Genomic DNA, 23,748 nt, shown 5'->3' with positions numbered 1-23,748 from the left:
AAGCAAAAATGAACAAGTGGGACTATATCAAGTTGAAAAGCTTCTGTAAAGCAAAGGACACCATCAGTAGAAAAGGCATCCTACATAAAGTATGGGAGATTATATTCATAAATGACATATCCGATAAAGGGTTGACATCCAAACTATATAAAGAGCTCATGCACCTCAACAAACAAAAAGCAAATAAGCCAATTGAGAAATGGGCACAGGATCTGAACAGACACTTCTCCACTTCTCCAAGAAGAAATTCAGATGGCTAACAGGCACATGAAAGATGCTCCACACCCCTAATCATCAGAGAAATGCAAATTAAAACCACAATGAGATATCACCTCACACCAGTTGGGATGGTCACCATCCAAAAGACAGACAACAACAAAATGTTGGCAAGGATGTGAAGAAAGGGGAACCCTCCTACACTGCTGGTGGGAATGTAAATTAGTTAAGCCATTGTGGAAAGCAGTACGGAGGTTCCTCAAAAACTAAAATTAGGAATTCCATTCGACCCAGGAATTCCACTGCTAGGAATTTACCCTAAGAATACAGGAACCCAGTTTGAAACAGACATTTGCACCCATATGTTTATTGCAGCACTATTTACAATAGCCAAGAAATGGAAGCAACCTAAGTAGATGAATGCATAAAGAAAAAGTGGTACATATACACAATGGAATATTATTCAGCCATAAGAAGAAAACAGATCCTACCATTTGCAACCACATGGATGGAGTTAGAGGGTATTGCTCAGTGAAATGAGCCAGGTGGAAAAAGAAAAGTATCAAATGATTTCACTCATCTGTGGAGTGTAAGAACAAAGAGAAAAACTGAAGGAACAAAACAGGAGCAGACTCACAGAACCCAAGAATGGACTAACAGTTACCAAAGGGAAAGGGACTGGGGAGGATGGGTGGGAAGGGAGGGATAAGGGGGAAAAAAGGGGCATTGCAGTTAGCAGACATAATGTAGGGCGGAGCATGGGGAAGGCAGTACAACAAAGAGAAGACAAGTAGTGATTCTATAGTATCTTACTACGCTGATGGACAGTGACTGTAATAGGGTATGTGGGGGGGACTTGATAATGGGGGGAGTCTAGTAAACATAATATTGATTGCTCATGTAATTGTACATTAATGATACCATAAACATGGGCGACTTCTTCATGAACATATCTTCCCGGGCAAGGGAACAAAAAGTAAAAATGAACAAGTGGGACTATATCAAGCTGAAAAGCTTCTGTACAGCAAAGGACACCATCAATAAAACTAAAAGGTACCCTATAGTATGGGAGAATATATTCATAAATGACAGATCAGATAAAGGGTTGACATCCAAAATATATAAAGAGCTCACACACCTCAACAAACAAAAAGCAAATAATCCAATTAGAAAATGGGCAGAGGAGCTGACAGACAGTTCTCCAAAGAAGAAATTCAGATGGCCAACAGACACATGAAAAGATGCTTCACATTGCTAGTCATCAGAGAAATGTAAATTAAAACCACAATGATTATTAAAAAAAAAAAAATACGGGAGAAATGTGGGATTCACATATAAATCAAGTATAAAAATCAAACGAATATTCATATTTGACCTATAGTTCATAATGCGTGATCAAAACCCAAAGTTTCTGTGATGATTGTCCTTGTACTGTTCACCATTTAAGAGCTTATTCACTATGTAAGAATTTGTTCACCATGTAAGAACTTGTTCGTTATGCTTCAGAAGATTGGAGACTGTTGAGAACTAGGCTTGGGGTTGATTAATGATTGTGCATTGAGTCCCCTATACAGAATTTTATTGTTGTTAAAAACTACTTGATCAATAGATATGATCTCAAAAAAAAAACAAAACACAATGAGATATCACCTCACACCAAAATAAATTTTTTTAGAAGAAAAACAAAATTTAAAAAAAAGTGAAATTAACTGGAAAACAACTGTTTATGCAGAATAGTAACATTTCAATATGTAATCATTATAAGAAATTAATAATTTTTAATTTTATATTAAAAAATTTTAATTCAAAAAAGAATTAACTTAATTAGTTTTTACTTTTTGAACAGGTTGTATATTCATACAATAGAAAATTTAGAAACTGTGGTCAGAGTATATATTTTCCCAGCCACCCAGCTTTTATATATATATAAAAGAAAAAATTCAGACGGCCAAGAAATAGAGAGTCCAGATATAAACCCAAGCATATATGGTCAATTAATATATGACAAAGGATCCATGGATATACAATGGGGAAATGACAGCCTCTTCAACAGCTGGTGTTGGCAAAACTGGACAGCTACATGTAAGAGAATGAAACTGGATTACTGTCTAGCCCTGCACACAAAAGTAAATTCAAAATAGACCAAAGACCTGAGTGTAAGTCATGAAACCATAAAACTCTTAGAAAAAAAACATAGGCAAAAAATCTCTTGGACATAAACATGAGCAAGTTCTTCATGAACATCTCCCTGGGCAAGGGAAACAAGCAAAAATGAACAAGTGGGACTACATCAAACTAAAAAGCTTCTGTACAGCAAAGGACACCATCAGTAGAACAAAAGGCATCCTACATACACTATGGGGGAATATATTCATAAAGGACAGATCCGATAAAGGGTTGATATCTAAATTATATAAAGAGCTCACGCACCTCAACAAACAAAAAGCAAATAATCCAATTAAAAAATGGGCAAAGGTGCTGAACAGACACTTCTCCAAAGGAGAAATTCAGATGACCAACAGGCATTTGAAAAGATACTCCACATCACTAATCATCAGAGAAATGCAAATAAAAACCACAATGAGATATCACCTCACACCAGTTGGATGGCCAACATCCAAAAGACAAACCACAGCAAATGTTGGCGCGGATGTGGAGAAAGGGGAACCCTCCTACACTGCTGGTGGGAATGTAAATTAGTTCAGCCATTGTGGAAAGCAGTATGGAGGTTCCTCATAAAACTCAAAATAGAAATACCATTTGACCCAGGAATTCCACTCCTAGGCAGTTACCCTAAGAATGCAGGATCCCAGTTTCAAAAAGACATATGCGCCCCTATGTTTACCGCAGCACCAGTTACAATAGCCAAGAAATGGAAGCAACCTAAGTGTCCATCAGTAGATGAATGGATAAAGAAGATCTGGTACATAAACACAATGGAATATTATTCAGCCATAAGAAGAAAACAGATCCTACCATTTGCAACAACATGGATGGAGCTAGAGGGTATTATGCTCAGTGAAATAAGCCAGGCATAGAAAGACAAGTATCAAATGATTTCCCTCATCTGTGGAGCATAGGAACAAAGCAAAAACTGAAGGAACAAAACAGCAGCAGACTCACAGAACCCAAGAATGGACTAACAGTTACCAAAGGGAAAGGGACTGGGGAGGATGGGTGGGAAGGAAGGGATAAGGGGAAAAAAGGGGCATCACGATTAGCATACATAATGTAACGGGGTTGGGGGGAGGACTGAGAAAGGCAATATACACAGAGAAGACAAGTAGTGATTCTATAGCATCTTACTATACTGATGTACAGTGACTGTAATGGGGTATGTGGTGGGGAGTTGATAATAGGGGGAGTCTAGTAACCAAAATGTCATTTAAGTAATTGTACATTAACAATACCAAAATAAAATTTAAAAAAAAAAAGAAGTTTCATAGAGGTGTTGTGAAGTGTGGAAGTCAACAGGTATTCTCATCTAACCAGATACTGAGAGCACAAAATGACATAATTTCTAATAGTAAAGGATAACATCAAAATAAATACCAGTAGTACAAATGTATATATCCTATGAAACAGCAGTCCTTCTAGGTATTTATCTTAAATACACATGTGCACACACATCCATGATTAATGAAATATATAAGATTATTCCCTGCATTCCCTTTTAAAACAGCAAAAGATGGGAGATGAGTCCAACAATAGAGATTGATTAAATAAATGGTGATACATCCATAGAGTGGAATATTCTGCAAGTATAAAAGAGAATATATACATTTTATGGATTCATACAAAATTACCTACAAGATAATTTAGGGCAAAATGTGCTTGAGAGAGTTGTTGATTATGCTACACTTCTTTATAAAGTTGGGGGTGAAAAGCCAAAAATAGAAGAGAATATATGTGTATCTGCTTTACAGAGATGGACTATCTGTAAAGATAGAAAAGAAACCAGTAGTACTGGCTATATCAAGGGAAAACTGGGTGGCTGAGAAAATATATACTCTGACCACAGTTTCTACAGTTTTAATCCAATGAATACACAACCTGTTCAAAAACTAAAAACTAAATTTGTTAATTCTTAAAAGTTGTAACCAAAAAACCACATATATTATATGATTGCACTAATAGGAAATTAATAGGCAAATCTACAGAGACAAAAATAAATGATGGTTGCCAAAGGAGGGAGAGAGGGATAACTGGAACAACTCCTAATAGGTATGGAGTTTCTTTTGGGGATGATGGAAATCTTCAGAACTAAAAACTACTGAAGTGTATCCTTTAAAATAGTGAATTTTATATGAATTTTATCCCAGTAAAAAAATATAAAGAAGTCTGATTGTTAAATTCAACTGGTTTTATACTAAAACTGATGTGCTAAATTACCTAAATATTCTACAAGACATAAAGCTATCACCTCCAATTAACCTTATGTGAATAAAACAAAATACTACATCAATACTCCTGTGAAAGTAGATTAATAATTTTTATTAAATTCATCCATTCACTGGTGCTCCTCATTTTAATTAAAATGTTAAATTTTACCTTTCATCAAAGCTCCTGACCAGCAGCAAAAGCATCTGATCTGAATTTTACCTCTTCTTTCAGGAATTTTACCTCTTGCTTTCAGAGAAGCAAACAAACAAAAAAAAAGCTCCAATACTTAAGACATGTTAGCCTGAGCATAAGAGTTATTTTAAAAATCAAGACTTCAAAAAGGTTGGCTAATGTTTCCTATTATGGCTAGATATAAAAATAGAAACCCATTTTCTACCACTAAAGCACTAATACCCAGAAAAGGTGAAAAGAATCTCTCCTCTGATTTGGAGTTTATTTTTAAGAGATAGATAAAATTGAAGGTGATTATTTTCAAAAGCTGCCTCAAGCTTAAGGCAAGTTGTTTATTCCCTAAAACCAGCAAGTTTAGACAATACCTGTCAGAGATTGATAAAACAAAATTTACAGAGACTTTTAAGTCACAAATGACTTTGTAAAAGTAAAGCTTAGAGAACTCACAAAAACTAATATCTCTACAATGATTTTTAGTTCAAACAATACAAACTCCTGCATTTAGTCCATAAAGTTCAAAGTCTTGTCACAAATCAACTATTTATGAGCAATTACACAAAACATTCATATTAAAAGTGCATTTAAATATGACCAAGGCAGCAAAGAACTACTCATACAAACCTATGAGTACATTAAACGGTTCAGAATCTCTTAAACATTACCTTCTATAATATTAAAATCTTGATTCTCAGATCATTACAGGTAAAACAATGGCAAAAAGTTTAAACCAATGCTTTAAGAATCACTCTTTTAAAAATTAATCTATGAAGTGTCAAAGATTCAACTGACAAATCCAGTTCAATGCTTCATAGACTGCACTGAAGTAAATTTTATTCTAACTTTATATATACACACATTTTAAATGTTTGCTTTTACCTCAACAAAATTAAGTGCAGAGAAGTCAGACTGCCCTGTTTGTACACAGGTATCTAAGATAGTAAAAAGAAAAAGATAAAAATGTGTGGTATGAAATTAGGAAGAAGTCAGAACTTTCAGACTTTTGATTTCCTAAGGTCTTTTTTAAATCTTCCAATTAAATTATTCCACGGATTGATCAAAATACATAAAATCAAAAGCCTAAATTATGATCAAATCTCTACCTTGAACCATACATTGCTACTGGTTTAGGAACAGAAATCAAATTCTTATTCCACATTAATCTGCAAGCACAGATTCCACTTCAAGTATTTGCCTATGCTTTAGGGATACAATATTGTGGTTTTAATCAAAGCACAGTCAATTCAGCCTATTCAACCGTTTCACTCACAAAATAGTATTCTAAAGTCCAAGACAATCTAAACCAATTGCAAAAATCAAATTTACTTTAGGAAGGTCTAACCTACTCATGAAGAAATAAATTTCCTTTCAGGAGTATTCTAAAAATACTCTCTATTTGGCTCTCTAAAAGCTTTAAGAAGACCACAGTTTGGGTATACACATGTAACTCCACATCCAAAAAATCTCAGTTCAGCTTTTCAAGATCAGGCATTTATTTACATAAAATAACTATAATAATAAGCCCAGAAGAAAGTTTAGATGTGGATGAGAAATACACTAACATTCTGAAAATATCACCATCCACAGACACACACACACACACACACACTCTCTCTCTTTCACAGAGAATGTTTTCAGGTAAGTAATGTGCTAAGTTCCATACATAAAACTGTTAGAATTTCAGAGTCCCTGCTCTAAATGTCTCTTCACCAATGACCTCTCTGGAAAATGTTTAACTACTAAAGTAATAACCCTTAAACAACCTAGAAAATATACTAGTTAGTTTACTAGGTAGTTACCTAATTCAATGATTCATGTACTGTGCACCCCAAAAAAAGGAAAAAAGGGGAAAAAAAGCATCAAATCAAAATTCCAAATCAATACTTACTCTAAAACACAAAACATTCAAATTTTTGCTGGTCAACCCATCCTGAATTATTAGCTTGCTAATAATAAATAACCATAACTTTTCATGTAACAAATGCATTACTATATGGTAGGCACCAAGATATTTTGTTCCTTAATATAATCACTACAAGAATGACTAAATTAAATCAACATTTCTGAACCTCAAATTTTAAGAGACCGGGCTCACTCTTATTTCAGTATATGCCAGTATACAACAGATCCATAAATTTGAAAGACCTTAAAAAAGTAAAATTTGGATATAATCATAAAATATGATAGCAAATGATGGCAAACACAGCCAATACCAGCTCTTAACCATCATTAGGTTAATTTTAATAATTAGATAAGTGATACTGGGTATCTATTAGTAAACACATCAGAACAGACAAATCCTGGGCACTTTATCATCATCACAACTCTCTTAAGGTAAATTTCAAAATATCTGAAGTGCTTTAGGTTTTAAGGCACGGAATTGCATTTGCCTAATATAGAGTACCATTCCCACATCTATCCCCAGACAACCACGCTTTATGCTGGCTTCAGGAGCACTTTCTATTACTAGGAATGGTTCCTTAACTACAATTTACCAAGATTTGAAAGCTTTCATATCCTTAGCAGTTGCAAAGTAGAATTTGAAGAACTAACTTTTCTGGCAGAAATGCACGGTAACTAAACAGCCACCCTGCCTTGGAGTAAGTGTGGCAAGGTACCCAGGACACTGCATTTTCCTCAGGTCCCAAGTACGTGTTTCCTATAAAGTGAATGCAACCCACTCAACTCACACAACCGCTTAAACACAACCCTACGGCATCAAGAAGCAATAGCGTTGATCCCATACCCTTGGAAGTGAAAAGGCCGCCTGCAAGCCCCCGGGAGGAACAGTCGCCGTCGACTATCAAGGGCCCACAAGTGCTTTTCAGGCCAAGAACCACGTGAAAAAATACCGCAAGGAAAGCTCTTCCGGGCAAGAGAAGTCCCAACAGATCACGTGCTCCAGCCGGAACCCGCCAGTCACTCCGCGGGAGCCAGGCGGTTTCTGTTACCGTGGAGACTACAGAACAAGCCACCCTGCCCTCCCAGGACAGTCCTCTTCCCAGAAGCCGTCCAGCCAGCTCAAGACACTTTCCCTGCAGCCTAGCCGCGGCGTCGTGCCCAAAAAGAAGCTGCGGAGCAGGGACAGTGTTTGCCAGGGACTGAGCTGCAGAAGCCTGGGGAGCTTCACAACAAGCACAGGCGGCGCACGGGTGGGCTCGAGAGTTCTGATCCACGTGTCTGTTCCGGCGACGCAAACCCTGTGAGAGGTCTTCCCTCACAAGGAAGTGTAACTTTGGCTACCCATGTTATTCTGCCTTCAGTAACCCTTCCTTTTCGGACCTTTCACCCTCCCGCTTCCACTCTCTCCAGTAGAGTTCCGAAGGTAAAGCAAAAATCTTCACAGCCAAGACACTACCACTTTCTTCAACCCAGTCTGAAATGATTCCTAACTTCTCCATACTCTTCGCATAGATTCCTCAACTTTGGTTACCGGTGCCCGGAGCGGTTTGTTCCAGATCCACCAACCACGGAGGGCAGAGACCTGCTTGACAATTTTACATAAGCAGGGAGCCTCATAAAAAGAGAACGAGCCAAAGGCTGCCACACAGAGGAAAAAAGAAAATAACACCTGCGCTTCCCACCTGTTTTCCCCGCCCTCATTTCTGCACTTAAGAACCACCGGTCCTTTGTTTACCAAGTTCCCACTCTTTCACAGGTCACTTCGTCGCCGTACTTCATCATTAAACTCACGCTCCAGCCTCAACCAACTTGCCCGGAAATTACAGACTACAAGAGACGTTTGCACAGGTGTCAAAACGCTGCACACAGCGCCTCAGAAAAGCGACGTCAGCACCATTTCCCTCGGAGTTTTGGAACCCCTGGACCTGAGCTCTAAAATGCAAACCACACAAGCACAGCTCTCGACCTGAAGCCCCGCACCCGGCTGGAAGTCGTCACGCGGATCGTACCATGCGGTGCGGCACCCCACGCACGCGAGGGCAGGGCTGCGCCCTGAGCGCTTCTCACCCCGCCCGCCTCGTGGCCGCTCTCTGGCGTCGATGTTCCCAGTTAGTTCGCTGCGCGATGCGGAAGTGAGGCCGGGGACGCGGGCGAGGTGACATGCGCAGCCTCGCTCAGGGGACCATACGCGCGCGCCAAAGGCAGCCAGCCCGGCGCAAGGCCCGGCCTGGCCGGGGCGTGCGAAGATCGCTCAGTAGAACGCTTCCCACACCGTTAAAATCCACAAGAGCTTCAAACTCTCGAGAAACTCCAATCGGGCCAGTAACTAAAGCAACGCCCTCCACCCAGGCCCGAGAGTTACCGCGCAGGGCGTAACTGGCCTCACCCGGAGTCCTTCACATCCCGCGGGGGGCGGGTTATTCTGTTCAGTTCGCACACCGTGTGTCCGCTCCAGCTGAAGAGCGTGCGCGCGCACCGGACGTCCACGTCACCGCGCACGCGCTCCTACCCGCTCGGAGCCCGCCGCGCAAGCGCAAGAGGAGGCGCGAGCAGCACCTCCCTCGCCCCTCCCCCAATACCAGGAGGCCAAACGGCCCCGGAGCAGCGACAAGACCCTTGGGATCCGCCCCTGGAGCTGAAGCCGCTGCCTTTCCGGGTACCAGGAACCAACAAAAGCCTGCTGAAGCTTCCAGAATCAAGAAAGGCGAGGCAGGAGGAAAGCACCTCAATTCCCTCAGCCTCGCAGACGAAGCCTTCGTGAAAACTCTGAAACCTCTGCCCGCGGGCTTTCTCAACTGTGCCTTCCACCGTTTCCCTAGGGCTCCTCGCCAGCCCCGCCCCTGCCGCGCCCAGCCCCACCCACAAGGGGCTGCGCGGCCCCCGGGGCTTCACGAGCCCGTCAAATGAAACCGAGATCTTCCTTCCCGGTGTGCTGTGGGCTTCAATAGCGCCAGGACGTCGGGAAGCAGTGAAGAAAAGCCCTTGGAATAGGTGGCCGAATTTACAACATCGACGACGGAAGACCACTAGGAAAGTAGGGAGGAGACCAAAAACCTCCCTGCCGGGTGGTAAGGAACAAAGAACAGTTGTCACTAACTTGCCTGATAAAAAATATGTCCTGATAAAAGAGTAAAACGTGGAAACAAGAATTTTGCACGATAGAAAGTGCTGTGTAAGTTTTAATGCCTTGTTCCTCTGTTTTCAATTTTTGTTCAAGATACAGCTATGGAGTGCAAAGAAAAAAAATTGCTGAGTTACCTATTGTGTCAGGCACTTGCTGAACTAAGTTAACCAACAATATTTCTCCCAACCAAACATCAAAAATTATCTTCCTTCTTCCCTACCCTTTACCAACCACTCTTTTCTTCTATGCTGCTAAAGTTCCAGTAAAAAGAGTTATTTAAAGTGAGAAAGAAAAGAGACAAAATAGAAGTAGGTAGTAAGCAGTGGTCTGTGTTTCCAAACTGTTTTCTTTCATTCTCTTAGATGAATCACCAAGTCCTGAGAACCTACTTACATGCTAGGTGACTTCATACAAAACACTATGGAGAACGAGGAAGTTGAAGGAGCCAAGAAGAGGAGGTTTATCCAACAGGACTGATCTGAGCTGGACTCCAGGCATATTAGGAAGCATCTTCTTTCCCTCCATTCTACTCTTCCTGAGAGGATATGCCATTATCATGGGAAGAAACTGCTGGAATTATTATGGACTGGAAAATACATAGGCTAAAGTTTACAAACTTATGAGGTTGACATAGCATTAATGTCAACAAGAGCATTAATAGTGCAACAAATGAATACCAGCAAGATCCTAGGCAAAACTGAAAAGTAACAGTTTCTTTGATATCTTCCTCCTCTTCCCTGACCACAAGAACCTCTTTCCTGCAAGCTGCCTTGTCAGCATCTCCCACCTCATCCAAGAATGTCTTCCACTCAAGGATCTAAGGTTTCCTCATATAAAATTTCCATTTTCTGAGACATTTGTGTTGATTTAGCATTAAAGCATCTGATCCTAAGATGTAAATGACTGAGGACTGGTTAATAACCATGCCTAGTGGTAGCTACATCCCAAAAGAGATTTTAACACAAGGTAACACAAATGGTATCTCTAATTGGGAATCTGTGAGGACACCCTGCGGGAGAGGGAGAATGGAGATTTTCTTCTGCCACTCTTTCCCTACCTACATCAAGCAAACATACAAAATGCCAGGTACATTAAAAAACATCAAATTTTCAAGATTCAGCACTAGATCTCCTTGTGGGAGAGGTAAACTACTTGCAGTTTTTCAAAGTGGAGTTTTCCAAACGTCTAGAGATATACTATCAAGAATATGAGAACTTATGTTTTTATATGTAAGAAAAATAACACTGTCACACCACTTCAGTGGCCCAGTTTTAACATCATGCTAGTTAATACCAAATAACCACCTCATTTTTTGCTTTTTCAGCTAGCCATTTTTTTAAATGGTTACATTCAACTTTTAATGCAGTGTTTCTCAAACTGGGACCCTTGGTTGTGTTCTTTGGATATATAAGAATTCTTCTTTTAAAAGGCATCCTTATATAACCCACGTTTTAAAAATACATATAACAAGCTAACTGCTAAAGTTGATGCCCTTGAGTTTCACCTCTTGGATATTCTCTCATTTCAGTTATCACAGCCCACTTTGTTGGTCCAGCCTAACACAAATCTTTCCCTTGGTTTTCCTTGGCTGAACTTTCAAAGAGATTTTACTAAATACTAGGAGGATGGGGACAGAGAATTCATGGAATATAAACAATCTGTCCCAGAAAGTACACAGGTTTGATCCAAGGTTGTTCTATAAACACATAGGCCCTGTCCCATTTACATGGACATTTTTCCTATTCAACAAATAATTGAGCACCTTGTATCCGCTAAGTATAGGGGAAAGACTGACACCTTGTGCATTGTTCAGATGTCTACACTAAAACCCCAAAGAGCTGGCACAAAAGAATCCACCAACAATACAAACTATATTCCTTATCCAATCTATTCAGATCCCACCTCCTCAGTTCCAGTTTATGGAAGATACACCTCTCTCAAATGACTAAAAGAGAAAATGACTTCACTCTTCAGATAAGACCATCACCACCCCCACAAAGCCCCTGAGTTGTGGTCTTGTTTACAACATTTTAATACAATAAAGATCATTCTTAGAATAAGAGCTACATACAGACTGCGTTACAAAGGAGTCTTTGTTTTTTTATAGAAAGTCCTTCACTAGCCATAGCCACTTGTGTGCTACACAGAGGGGGAAAAAGAATCATAATAGTTTATATATGACTGTCCTTGCCAATCATTTAGTACTGAAGCTAAAACCAACTCGTGTACTGAGGAGCAGCATGATGGGCTCCAACATCTCAAACTTGAATTAAGGAATTAGAAGTAGCAAAACCCTGCCCTCAAGGAACTCACAACCTACTCAATGAAGAGCTTTAAAAGTTTCTTAATCAGCATACTAATGTGATTAAAAGCATGTTTTAGAAAAGGTCTGTTAAGAGAAGTTAGGATGGAAAAGAGAATAGAAACATGATGGTATGTTTTCAATATTTATTAAGAAATACCATTCCCTCTTGCTGCCGCCTATCTCAAGCCCACACAATCATGTCCCTTACCTTTTAGCCAAGAAGTACTTCCCAAATACCTCAAATCTAACTTCTCTTCATCCTCAATGCCTAAGCACAAATGTCACTTCTTCAAGAAATTTTCCTTAACCCACAGGATCAGAAAAGGCCTCCCTCTTCTATGTTCTCATAGTATCTGTATTTCTTTATAGCACCAACCACAACTGTAATTATTTTTAAAACTATGTACTGGCAAATGTCTTGCCCTCTAGACTGTTAGCTCCATTCTATTCCAGTGCATAGCACAATGCCTGGAACAGAGCAGACACATAATATTTGTTGAATAAATGAGTATGAAACCATAGGTTCCAGTTTTCCAGATCAGTCCAACTATCAAATATTGATTTAAAGTCCAACAAGGTGGGACTTGGAAAACAGGGCCATAATATATTTAACCATACTCATGTTATAAAAGCAAATAAGCATCATGCTTTGGCTAAAATTTTCCAAAGGGAAAGAAATATAATTAGAAAAAATAAGTATCAGTGACTCTTAACCAAAGTTATTTCTGTTTACAGAAATGGATAAATATTTATTGACATGGCAGATGCTTTAAAAGATAACAATATTTTTCTAGGAAAGTCTAGTTACTTATTGGCTGCCTTTTGCCTGAATGACTTTCAATTGAATATTACCTAGAAAAATCAACAAAAGCAAACAGATTCTTTGCATTGGAAGAAATGTTATGACTCTGTAATTTACCACCTGGTAATAAAAGCAGCAAGTTGTAATGGAGACTGCCATCTGCATTTACTTAACTACAAGAAAAAATTAGTAAATATCTTCAAGATAAAAGGACACTGTAGTAACAAGTGAATCTGTTTTGTTGAGGTCTAAAGGAAAAACACTCAGAAATCAGTAAAATAAATGAAGTTCAGAAAGCCAGTTTCAGAAGGATTACAAAATGAAAAAAAAAAGATCTAAAAGAAATGTAGACAAAGTTTTTAATGTACTACTAGCCCTTAGAAGAAATGTCTTATCTAGGAAAATATAAAGGAAGAACAGGAAGTTTACCTAACTAAGCCTAGAGTTGCAGAGATTTAAACACCCATGAACACATGAGAACAGAAACTACAACCACTGGCCAAAGAGGACTGGAAGACAGTAAGTAAACTGCAAGGCTGGAATTTGGCAAGAATCAAGAAGCTTGTGACAGAAGAATACACTGAAAAAGTGTCTGGAAATGCACACGGAAGCAGCCATGCTTGCTTTACGTGCAGGGCACTACTGCCTCATGGATATGAGCTCTGGTGGTGAACACAGCAGTTCCTAGACTACTGGGACATCACAGACCAGTAGAATTTCCCAAAAAAAGATTTAGATAACTATCATAAGGTGACAAAATTTTTATCTTACAAAGTATACCACCTGCTATACCAGTCTTTCTTAAAATAATGGACATTTTTAATCTAATAGTAAGTAGCAGATGCTCAATAAATATTTGTTGTTCAAGTGACCCTTGGACTGGATCCTCTTGTTCTGAAGTGTACTTTGGGGACATCTGGCTGAACTTTAATAAGGTCTGTAGGTGAAGTTCTTGTATTATTCTTGCAACTGTTTTGTAGTGAGATTGTTTCAAAGTAAAATTAATTTTAAAAAATAAAAATAAATGGGTATTTTAAGACCAAAAATCTAGGAAGAATATCTCATAATGAATAATAGTCTTTTCTTTTGAATATTTTCAATAGATGAAAAATTTGCTGTATCATCCTTATTTTGTGATATACTCATGAAAACTTTGTGGCAGGTATTTACAAATGACAATTAGCCATATAGCACGCTCCCTGGATAGCTAAGATTTGGTCTTCTGAAAAAGAAAGAATATACAATAAGCCTAGGATGGGATATAAGTCACCTTGCCAAGAAGTCAAGAGTCAGCCTCTCCTCATCAGTAACAACAGAGGAGAAAAAGATGTTAGCCAGGAGACCCCCTAATCGAGACTAAAGGACAGCCATGTAATTAGCAAACTCTTTTGAGTGTGTGTGGAGGAAGAAGGGGTGGTTCTCAAAGCAGTACAAAAACATAGCTTTTGTACTATGGCAAGATAGAGCTACATAAGAACAATGTAGTGACACTAAAAACGAAGAACCACCCACCCAATTACTGCATACTTAAGAAAACCTGTGACACATGGTGGCAAAAGAAGAAGCAGGTCAAGCACACTTAGTTTAAGCTGGGCTTCAGGCATATCAGACATAAGGGGAAAATGGGTGGGGGGAACCTTGCTTTATTTGAAAAAGTCAACATAATGGAGTTTTAAATATGACCTAAAAAATAAACATTGTAAAGGTACTTTATAACCTTCACTTTTACTAAAACTGTTAGCTATGATCTAACCACTGGAGGGCAGGGAACACCTGTTAAAGGAGAGGGAAAACTGTATTGAAATAGAGAATAAAAAGATTATTCAGCAACTTGCATGCAGTGTATTATCCAAATTACACAAATACAGACTATACATTGTAGAGATTATACAGGGCCAGGGGCAATATTTTTCATCCCAGGATTAGGTCCACCCAATAATATTCTCTGTTATCTAAGCGCAAGTGAAATAAATAAGGATACCATCAGTTAAATAAATATTTGTTAAGTACCAACTGTGTGCTAAACACTGAACCAGGGAAAAAGGAATTAATAAAAACAAGTCCCCTCAATGAAGCTCAGATTCTAGGTGAACAGACGGGATAATCACAGTGCAAAACTTGTGAGCAGTTTGGTAAAAAGCCTTCTAAAAACACTGTAGGAATGCATAGAGGTTAGGGAATCTAGAAGGATTATAGGGAAGAGAAGACTTTTGAGCTGGGTCATGAAGGGAAAATAAAATTCATGATGGAGAAAAGGAGGACATTACAGGCAACTGCTATACAGTCAGTAAACAATGAATTACAATAAATTATCCAAAAATTTGGAGATAGGGCTGCCTTTATGAAACACTGGAGTACAGATCAATACAATGTAAGATTTGTACCGTGTAGAAGTAAACTACCCTATGAAATGGAATTGGACACTTGGGAACACCTACAACTCCACGATGCTCATCATACATATACATTCACTCATTCAAACATGTAGATCCCTGCTTTGCACTATCAAATATTTATCAGAGGTACAGAAAAGAAAAACTACAGAAGCACAGCAGAAGGAGGAACTGTCAATGAAGAAGGAAATGTCAACTGTCATTGAATTATCAAGTAAATAAACGATGTATAGAAGTTGACAATGCAAAGAAGGGAAGGGCATTCTAAGCAGAGAGAACAAAGAACAGCATATTCTGTATAAAAAAGAACACAATATTCATTAATTCCATGAGTCAAACATTTATTGAGCATTTACCATGTATAGATCCTGGAACACAAAGACAAGACATGATTCCTGCCCTCAAGAGCCTGCAATCAATTATCAGACAACCACTTATCACATAGCCAATAATGAATTATGACAGCAAAAAAATAAAGAATGCTATTATTATGGCTCTCTGTCCAGGGTGCAATGGAAGCACAAAGGGCAGCTAAATTGGATTGTGGAGGTCAGAGAAGTCATAAAGAAAGTGAAGAATAAGTAGAAATTAGCAAGTCGTGAAAGAGCAGGGACAGGTGAAGAAAAACATTTCAGACAGAAAACAGCCTGTGTGACGACAGAAGAACAAGAGAGGGAACATATTCAGGGAGCACAAGTACTGTAATACCACTACAATTAAAAATGCCCACGACTTAGGAAGGAACGTTAACTATGAACTAGAAAAGGCAAAAGATCCATATTACATAGCACCTAGAAAGCAAGACTTGGGAATTCATCTCAGAAAAAAGAGTCATTCCAGGAATTATAAGTAGATATATGACATACTCAAACTTGTGTGTTTTAAGAAAATTATTTCTGGCCACTGATTAAGACAGTGTAGAAGACAAGAGGACTAGAAGCCAATCAGACTTCTCTCCATATCTACCTACATAGTTACTCACATCAGAAACCCAAGTCATTCTTGACATCTTCCTCTTCCTTACCTGCTGCTCGCTGTCTACTCAATCACCAAATTTTCCTGTTGATTCTATATCCTGACCTTCCTGACAATATGCTCTCTAAGCACCACATACTTGTCCTTATTAGAACTTACCACAGGTCTAATTTTTGTATTTATTTGTAAACTCTTTCACCATCTTCTGTCTCTCCCTCATCCCAACCACCCCTACAAACTAGACTGTAAGTTAGGAATTGCATACTTTTTAACCTCTACATTATACCCTCAGCTTCTATTACAGTACCTGGCACTTGGAGGGACTCAATTTAAAATACTTTAAGTCCATATGTTTCATTCCACCTCCACAGCTCCCACCCTAGTCCTAAACACCAACAGCTCTTACCTGGACTACTACAACAGACTCATCTTTCTCTCTCAAGACATTCATTCTAGGTCTCCTCTAATCTATTCTCCACACAACATCAAGCGACCCTTCCTAAACATAAATCAGTTAATACCATCCCTGTCATTTATAACCTTCCATTGGCTTCTCATTTCATTCAGAATGATATCCAAATTCCATAATATAGTCTACAGATTTCTGCATTCACATAATTCTCCTCATGACTTACAATACTCCAGGAATACTGACTGCCCTATTTATCAAACACTCCAAACCCTTTTCTAACTCAGGGCCTTTATGCCACCCCCTACTTTTTTTTTTTTTTGCCTGAAATGTTTCCAGTCCCCACAAATCTAAAATAGTTAACATCTATTCATCCTTTAAGTCTGTCTAAATGTCACTTCCTCAACAATGCTATCCCTACTCTCAGTCTAAATTCTTCCTCATAGTACCCTGTTCTGTTACATCACACTTAATCAATATGTATAATTATTTATGTTCATTTAATGTCTATCTCCTCCACAAATAATAAAAAAAGCTAACATTTACTGAGCATTTTACACCTATTAATTCATTTAATGCTAATAACCAGTGAAGCAGGCACTACTGTTATTTTCATTTCAAAGATGAAACTGGGGTATGGAAAGAATTAAGTAATTTTCTGTAGGGTCATAAAGCAGTACGAAGTCAAAATTGAACCCAAAGTTCATTTAATTATTATGCTATAGAGTAAGCTTTGAGAGAACAGAGTAACTAAGTCTGTTTTGTACATCACTATATACTTAGGCATGGTGCTAAATATAAAGAAGGCATTCTCATATTTGCAGAATAAGTGAATGAGTAAATAATGAAAAGGCAAATGATTAGATTTAGAGGCATAAACAAGAGGGATAGGAATAAAATGGGTTACAAAGAAAACAAAAGCACTAATTAGAAAAGAAAAGAGACATGCACTCCCGTATTTACTGCAGCGAATAGCCAATATAAAAGCAACCTAAGTGCCACCAAAAGATGGATGGATAAAGAAGATGTAGTACTTATATATACAATGGAATATTACTCAGCCAAAAAAAATATAATGAAATTTTGCCACTTGCAAAAAAAAAAAAAAACCATGGATGGACCTTAAGGGTATTGTGTAAAGTGAAATAAACCAGGCAGAGAAAGACAAATATCATATGATTTCACTTATATGTGGAATCTAAAAACAAAATAAGTGAACAAACAAAATAGAAGTAGACTCAAAAACAGAGAACAGACTCTTGGTTGCGATGGGGTGGGAAGGAGCAAAATAGGTGAAGGGATTAAAGAGGTACAAACTTCTGATTATAAAACAAATTAATCATGGGGATGAAAGCACAGTGAATCTATATAGTCGATAATATTGTAATATCTTTGTATGACGACAGAATGTAACTACACTTATGGTAAGCATTTAGTGATGTACACAATTGTCAAATTGCTATATTGTACAGCAGAAACCAATATAATACTGCATATCAACTATTCTTAATTTCAAAAAAAAAGAATAAAATGGATTAGAGGCAATGATAGCATCAATTTTGGACATGCTGAATTAAAGGCAGCTCACACACATCTTAGGTCACAACTTCTTAATTAGAAGACATACAGACCTCTAATGCATCCATGGAAGGGCCTTAGGAGACCCAGGAACAGCCTAAAATGGTATGCAAAATTTGGTGTACCTGTGCACTTTACTGAGGAGAGATACATATACCCTTGATCGAATTCTTAAAGGGGTATGTGGTCCCCTAAGTATTTAGGAAACATTAATCTAAGTGGAAATGTCTGATAGGTATTTGGAGATAAAGGTATAAACTTCAGCTAAATACAAAGATTTGGAAAGTAACTGAAGCCAGGATTTGGAAAAGTTTCCCCAAAATGTACAGAGAATGAAAGATCTCAGAGGTTATGTCCAGAACCCTGGCAAAATAGAGGAAAAATGGTAAAAGAATCTGGGGAGGAGGAAGAGAAAATACAGTCACAGAGGTAAGATAAAAATAGGTCAGAGTAGCATCGCAGAAGCTAGGGAGGGAAGAATGTCTCAAAGAATTAAGAATCAGTCAGCAGGGCCAAATAACCAAGGAATCAAGGATTAAAGAACAGAAAAATGTGTTCCAGGAACTTCACACAGTTCCATAAATTTGAAACACAAAGTACAGTAGTACAATAAGACATCCAAATGGCCAGGACATAAATGGATATCAGGGCCCAGTACTCAAGAGAAGGAATCTTTTTAAAGATACAGATTGGGAAATCATTGGTGTATCTGAAAGAATTTAAATGAATGAAATTGTTCAGGAAATACATGTAGAGGTGGGGCTCTAATCTGGAATCCATGAATGATCTTGGGGGTGGATGTCCTAGGAAACTCCTAAAATTGTAAGCAGAAGTTTGCGTAATGTGTATATGTGCAATTTTCTAGAGAGTCCATACATTTTATAAGATTTTCAAATGCATCTATGACCGCCCAAAAAAGTAAAGAACCACAAAAGGTGAATGAGAAAAGAAGAGGGTCTAGCTAGAAAGTAACCTGGAAGAGCATCAACAGGTAAAAGAAACCAGAAGCTTATTAAATGGGATTAGCAAATCTAAAGAACTAATGTGTTTAGGAAAGAGAGGCAGCCTGCATGAAAATAAAAAGTTTAGTATCATATATGCTATATAAATATTTCTCAAACTTTTCTTACTGTGATTCACAGAGAAAAAATATACTACTAACAAACACACACACACAGGCTACTGAAGAAATTTTCACAATAATATGACTTTGATTCTCTAAAATGTTCATGTCTAGAAATGGGAGGTAATAGACTATAAAGAGTATGTTATTTAAGGTCTTGGGCTTTTGTTTCTGCTTTTTAGTTATTTTGCAATATCTCTGAATTTTAGATATTTCTCTCAAATTATTTCAGATATATATATACAAAAAAAAACATTTCTTAACTGATTTTTTCTTTCAAAAACCAAACTTAAAATGTCCCCCTGGTTATCCTATCCTTTCATTTACCCTTTATCCCTTTCTTGCTACTCAAAGAAGTAAAAAGAGGAAGGAGGTCAGGCAGATAAGATTCAGCAAGAACAGGAGACACATCAAGGCCCCAAACAGTAGGATTGGTTCCTACTGAGAGCAGGATTTCTGAGATAGGATCTCAGAATAGGATTTCTGAAATGCAGCCCCAGAAATGCACAAATTAAGAGACGAAAGCTTCAGAAAGACAAAAGCAGATAGATCAAAGCAGTTCCATCAAGTGGTTAAGAACAAAGATTCTGGAGTCACAGTGAATCCCAACTCCACCATTTCCTGATTGTGTGATTTGGCCAACTTACTTAATTTCTTTGTTCTTCAGGTTCCTCACCTTTACAATGGAAATAACAGTTCTTACTTGAAGAGGTGTTAAGGTCACTAAATGAGATAAAAATAAATGTCAAGCACAGAGAACAGAACATGTGCCACAGAGAACAGCACACCAACAATTATTCAATAACTGTTAGCCATTGCTCATGCTTATAACTTTAATAAGTATTTTTAAAGCAATTACATAAAATAAACAAAACTTTTAAAAAATTAGTTCAACCATTGTGGAAAGCAATATGGAGGTTCCTCAAAAAACTAAAAATAGAAATACCATTTGACCCAGGAATTCTACTCCTAGGAATTGACCAAAAGAAAACAAGTTCTCAGATTCAAAAAGACATATGCACCCCTATGTTTATCACAGCACTGTTTACAATAGCCAACATATGGAAGTATCCTAAGAGTCCATGAGTAGATGAATGGATAAAGAAGATGTGGTACACATGCACAATGGAGTATTATTCAGCCATAAGAAAACAAATCCTACCACTTGCAACAACATGGGTGGAGCTAGAGGGTGTTATGCTCAGTTAAATAAGCCAGAAAGAGAAAAACAAGTACCAAATGATATCCCTCATTTGTGGAGTATAATAACAACGAAGCAAAACTGAAGGAACAGAACAGCAGGAGACTCACCGACTCCAATTAGGGACTAGCAGCTACCAAAATTGAGGAGTGCAGGAGGGTAGGTGGGGAGAGAAGGAGAAGGGGATTGAGGGGTATTATGATTGGTACACATAGTATGAGGGGGGGTTACGAGGAAGACAGCATAGCACAGAGAAGACAAGTAGTGACTTTGTGGCATCTTACTACACTGATGGACAGTGACTGCAATGGGGTATAGGGAGACTTTATGAGTGAATGTAGTAACTACAATGTTTTTGATGTGAAACCGTCATAAGAGTGTACATCAATGATATCTTAATAAAAAAAGATCAGTCTTAAAATAGATTTTGCACTTCCTTACAAAACACTAGTACAACAGATTTGAAAGTTAACATTCCTTAAAAATCACAACTCTAAATTAATCTAAGAGCAGGAATTGTCTTATATTATATCACATGATGTATACATATTTAATTAAATGCTTTTCTACAATTGCCAAGACAATTAGTATTTTACTAATTATCTCTGAACCCTAAATTTAAGTTTTATTTTCATTCTGAATATCAATGTTGTTTTTCCCCTTTACTCCCACAATCTCCCGTTTAATTAAAATGTCTTTAAAGAAAATCAAGATTTTTAAAAAATCACTATGAAGTATTCTAAAAACAGAAAATGTCATATTTATCAAAAAAGCAATAATCAAAAAATAACTTTCATGAAAAAAAATAAAGAATAAAATAAATAAAAATAAAAATAAAATAACTTTCATTTATAGAGCAAAACTCATTTTAAAAACTCATATTTGTATTATTCTTATCTTTTTAAGGTGTTTCTGACATGTCTGTTTTAATCCACCTCTAACAGGCTAAAACAGCCTCTATGAAAAATCCATTTTTAAAATTAAGTAAACAATCATACCCACACATATAATACAACAAGAAGGAACAAAGGATTATACAGTTTCCACTCAATCCTAAAAAAGGATTTTGTACCATATCTAAACTACGAGTATACCTAGCTTTCCTGAATCTCTGGGGATAAACTCCACCTACTTAAAATTTCATAGTCCTCTATCAAAGCTTCCTACAACCTCACAATTTCTTCAGAAAATATTTCCCTGCCTGGTTTATTTCACTGAGCATAATACCCTCTTACTTCCACCCATGTTGTTGCAAATGGTAGATCTGTTTCCTTCTTATGGCTGAATAATATTCCATTGTGGGTATGTATAACTTCATCTTTATCCATTCACCTACTGATGGACACTTAGGTTGCTTCCATATCTTGGCTACTGTAAACAGTGCTGCAATAAACAGAGGGGTGCATATATCTTTTTAAATCTGATATCTTGTTTCCTTTAGGTAAATTCCTAGGAGTGAAATTCCTGGGTCAAATGGTATTTCTATTTTTAGTTTTTTGAGGAACCTCCATATTGCTTTCCACAATGGTTGAACTAATTTACATTCTCACAACAATATAGGAGGGTTCCCCTTTCTTTATATCCTCACCAGCATTTGTTCTACCATCCTAACTGTTGTGAGGTGATAACTCACTGTGGTTTTAATTTGCATTTCCCTGATAATTAGCAATGTGGAGCATTTTTTTCATGTGCCTGTTAGCCTTCTGAATTTCTTCCTTGGAGACTGTCTGTTCATATCATCTGCCCATTTTTTAATAGGGTTATTTGCTTTCTGGGTGTTGAGGCATGAGAGATATTATATATTTTAGATGTTAACCCCTTGTCAGATATGTCATTTATGAATATATTCTCTCCATACTGTAGAACTTCTTGTTCTACTGATGGTGTCCTTTGCTGTACAGGAGGGTTTTAGTTTGACATAGTCCCATTTGTTCATTTTTGCTTTTGTTTCCCTTCCCCGAGGAGATGTGTTCAGGAAAAAGTTGCCCATGTTTATATTCAAGAGATTTTCGCCTATGTTTTCCTCTAAGAGTTTTATGGTTTCGTGACTTACATTTGGGATTTTGATCCATTTCAAGTTTACTTCTGAATGGAGTTAGACAATAATCCAGTTTCATTCTCTTACATGTAGCCGTCCAGTTTTGCCAACACCAGTTGTTGAAGAGGCTGTCATTTCCCCATTGTATATCCATGGCTCCTTTATCATATATTCATTGACCATATATGCTTGGGTTTATACATAGGCTCTCTAGTCTGTTCCATTGGCCTATGGGTCTGTTCTTCTGCCAGTACCAAATTGTTTCGATTACTGTAGCTTTGTAGTAGAGCTTGAAGTCAGGGAGTGTAATTCCCCCCACTCTATTCTTCCTTCTCAGGATTGCTTTAGCTATTTGGGGTCTTTTGTGGTTCCACATGAATTTTAGAACTATTTTATTTTTTCTGGTTCATTGAAGAATGCTGATGATATTTTGATAGGGATTGCATTGAATTTGTAGATTGCTTTGGGTGAGATGGCCATTTTGACAGTATGAATTGTTCCTATCCATGAACACAGGATAGATTTCCATTTTTTGGTGTCTTCTTTAATTTCTCTCATGAGTGTCTTGTAGTTTTCAGGGTATAGGTCTTTCACTTCCTTGGGTAGATTTATTCCTAGGTTTTTTATTTTTTTTTATGCAATTGTGAATGGAATTGTCTTCCTGATTTCTCTTTCTTCTAGTTCATCATTAGTATATAGGAATGCAACAGATTTCTGTGTGTTGATTTTGTATCCTATAGCTTTGCTGAATTCAGTTATCAGTTCTAGTAGTTTTGGGGTGGATTCTTTAGGGTTTTCTATGTACAATATCATGCTATCTGCAAACAGTGACAGTTTAACTTCTTCCTTACCAATCTGGATGCCTTTTATTTCTTTGTGTTGTCTTGACTGCCGTGGGTAGGACCTCCAGTAATATGTCAATTAAAAGTGGGGAGAGTGGGCATCCTCAGATTAAGTGTTTTAATAAGCACATTTTTCTTACAAAAAAAATAAGTTCATATTCATATGTATTTTTTTCACAAAAAGACCTAACAACAGAAACTCATAAGTCTAAGAGCTCTTCATGTGGCACATTAAAAAATAAAATAAAATTGTACAGGTCTTTCCTTA

General features: G+C 37.6%; 1 protein-coding gene and 1 long non-coding RNA gene across 21 annotated transcripts in view; one reads left to right on the top strand and one right to left on the bottom strand.

Moving 5' to 3' along the window:
* MGA (MAX dimerization protein MGA) overlaps positions 1-23,748 on the bottom strand; it is a 210,131-nt gene that overhangs the window by 96,333 nt on the left and 90,050 nt on the right. For 4 of the 20 annotated variants that reach the window (XM_073211666.1, XM_073211669.1, XM_073211667.1 and 1 more), the window contains exon 1: positions 9,077-9,213. The exons of 3 other annotated variants lie outside the window; for them this stretch is intronic. The gene's annotated coding sequence lies outside the window, so the exon portion shown is untranslated. 13 more of the 20 variants (XM_017642828.3, XM_037018926.2, XM_017642836.3 and 10 more) reach the window with 8 other exon arrangements.
* Positions 9,241-10,708, top strand: LOC118972470 (uncharacterized). The gene is made up of 2 exons (XR_005061488.2): positions 9,241-9,862; positions 10,177-10,708. It is a non-coding gene; the product is annotated as an uncharacterized lncRNA (long non-coding RNA).

Source organism: Manis javanica, chromosome 8 (genome assembly GCF_040802235.1).
Source record: "Manis javanica isolate MJ-LG chromosome 8, MJ_LKY, whole genome shotgun sequence".
In the NCBI taxonomy this organism is placed as follows: domain Eukaryota; kingdom Metazoa; phylum Chordata; class Mammalia; order Pholidota; family Manidae; genus Manis; species Manis javanica.
The sequence above is the reverse complement of the archived record's forward strand: the minus strand, read 5'-3'. Positions and strand labels throughout refer to the sequence as shown.